Genomic DNA, 3,229 nt, shown 5'->3' with positions numbered 1-3,229 from the left:
ATATATGCATAAGAAAAATAAAATAATAGAAATAATGTAATGTTTTAATATATTACATCGTTAACGGTCATATGATCAATTTTTGATCGATATCCATCGGTATGATAACGAGGTGTGTCCCCAAATTTCATACCCTTTCCACTATATCTACGAAAATAAATTTGAATATGTTAGTGAATCAATTGATAGTTGTATAAATATAATATTTAACTTTTTTTTGATATTTACCTTTTTGCGAATGGAAAACGAGGCTCAAAATTACTTATTGGTGCAAGAAACGGCATATGGTACCATGCCCACGTTTGAAGTAGATGTGAACATCCGCCGAACGACATAACACCGGGTTCAGATGCACGACACAATTCTCTATAAAGTGTGGCCAAGCACGTTGAACCCCAACTATATTCTCCTGTCTCTCGCAAATCTCTCAACAAGTGCAACCACATAATATGTACTCTGTTGTGGGATTTGTCAGGCATTAATATGCCGCCAATCAATTGTAAAATGTATGCTCTACAATGTATAATTATTTCTTCATTAGATGATTCTGGAGTTAACATTGAAAATGTTTCTCTCAGCCATTTTAATTTTATAAAATTCCCTTTTTTTTGTGATTCAGGTGGCATGACTCCTAACAAATCTAAAAAATCATTTGTCCATGACACCATAGTTGATCCAGTTACAGCTTTACCCCCAACACGTAAGCCAAGAAGCAACGCAACATCTTCTAATGTTATGGTACATTCACCCGTTGGAAGATGAAATGTGTGGGTTTCAGGTCTCCATCTTTCAACTAAAGCTGTAACAAGTGAATTATCTATTTTATAACTTTCTATTTGTGATACGTTACCAAACCCGGCTTCATTCAGTAATGGAATTATTAAAGAATTTGGTGAAATGTGTTTATGGCTAAGTGATCTTAAATTTTGAGATGAGTCCTGTAACAAGCAAATAATAAAAGTATATTTGAAGATATTAGAATGAGATATTTGAATAAAAATATATTAGAATAAAAATATTAGAATAAAAATATTAGAATAAAAATATTAGAATAAAAATATTAGAATAAAAATATTAGAATAAAAATATTAGAATAAAAATATTAGAATAAAAATATTAGAATAAAAATATTAGAATAAAAATATTAGAATAAAAATATTAGAATAAAAATATTAGAATAAAAATATTAGAATAAAAATATTAGAATAAAAATATATGAGATATTTGAATAAAAACTACATTTTAATAAAACTACATTTTAGAATAAAACTGAGTATAAAATATATAAAATAAAGTAGTGTATTACTTACAAAATTTTGAATGTAGTGTAGCGCTGATCTGTGATTATCATCATTCCATAACAATGCCATTTAGATGAAATATAAATAGCAAGGAAGAAATACTAATAGTGAAATAGTGAAAATATAAAGAAAATTGAAGTTGTTAAGTGTGGAAGAGTGAAGAAATATGATGATGGCCTTAGCCTATTTATAATCAAAACAATAATTTGAATGAACATTAAAATATTATGCATGCAAGGATTAGATTTGACAATACACAAGTAGGCTGAACACAAGGCAAGGCTGACCACAATTAGGCTGAACACAATGCCAATGTTGCACACAAGCAAGTTCCAACGTGAAAGAATCTGATTCTCCCTAAATCGCCTTTTGGAAAGGCAATTTCTCAAGTGCTTTTCAAGGTCGCCTTTGTGAATGGCGACTTGCTTCAGAGTGTGTCACGAAGTCGCCTTTGGGAAAGGCGATTTGTAGGTGTGCATGCATGGATCGTATAGGCAAATCAGAATGACAATGGAAAAGCTTTCAATTAGGATTCAATGGGATTGGACAAGTGTTGGAAGTATTTTACAGCATTGCATGTATTACAATTGGTTGTCTATAAATATGATTTTCATCTCAATTGCATTTCATCTCAATCCCAATATCTGATTTTCATATCAATGGCACCAAAAAATATAGTTTTTCTTATTTATTACAATGGTGAAATATGTGAAAGACAAGATATTGGTAAATATTTCAAAAGCGACGAAAAAAAAGCTATTCGAGTTAATTTTGGATGCAACCTTACCTACTTGAAGAAAAAAATTGAAGCAAAGTTGAGGTTAGAAAATCAAAAGGTGTCTAATATAATTTTTCGACACCCTATCTCATTTGGACAAGGCCTAGTTCATTATGAGTTGTTAAATGTTGAAGACGACGAAGATGTTGAACTCATGTTTGATGTTCATAAACAGTGGCTGCAACTCGAATCTATCGAGTTATATGTCATATTTGAGGATGGTAATCCATTATACGATATTGGTCAACCATCATCCTCAACCACACCTCACCTTGAATACCATTTTGAAACACAAAACACTTATTCTTTTCAAAATAATGAATCTTACCAGCCCGACTCATACCAACCCGAACCATACTTTGACCATGCCGAAACATCTGAACCTGAACCATCTCAACTTGAACCATATATTCCACTAGGTGATATGACCGATTTTGATCAACAAGAAATAAGTGAAGAGAGTGAAGAAGAAACATACTTTGATGAAGACGAGGACAATGAAGGTGACAACGACAATGGTGACGATCTAGAGCTACCATACGATCCACCATTCCATATGTGTAATCTAAATTTGGATAATACTTACCAATCCTCCGAATTTGATATGCAATCTAATGAACCACCTCCATTAGATGCATCTCTTGAGATTGGAATGAAGTTTAATAGCAAACCAGATTGTCAACTTGCAATTAAGCATTATCACATAAAACACTCCCTCAATTACCGTGTTGTGAAATCTGATCAATACAGGTATGTAATTAAATGTGTCAATCCACAATGCTTGTTCAAATGCAGGGCTTCGTTAAGTCAAAAAAGTAACCAATGGGTGATTGGTCGTTTGAAAGGGCCCCACAATTGCGCAATGTCACAGGATCATACCAAGCTCGACTCTAACATCATATGCAAAAGCATAAAGTCTCTTTTGAAAGTTGACCCATCAATTAAAGTGAAGGTGATCATTGCACATATTCGGGAACGATACAACTATACAATCACTTATAGAAAGGCATGGATGGCAAAGAACAAAGCTATCGAAACGATTTATGGGAACTGGGAAAAGTCTTACAATGACCTTCCAAAGTGGTTGTTGACTATGCAAATATTTCTTCCAGGAACAATTGTGGAAATGGAAGTATCACTTGCATATTCT

The sequence above is a fragment of the Cicer arietinum genome, chromosome 2, assembly GCF_000331145.2.
Source record: "Cicer arietinum cultivar CDC Frontier isolate Library 1 chromosome 2, Cicar.CDCFrontier_v2.0, whole genome shotgun sequence".
In the NCBI taxonomy this organism is placed as follows: domain Eukaryota; kingdom Viridiplantae; phylum Streptophyta; class Magnoliopsida; order Fabales; family Fabaceae; genus Cicer; species Cicer arietinum.
Note: the sequence above shows the minus strand (reverse complement) of the source record.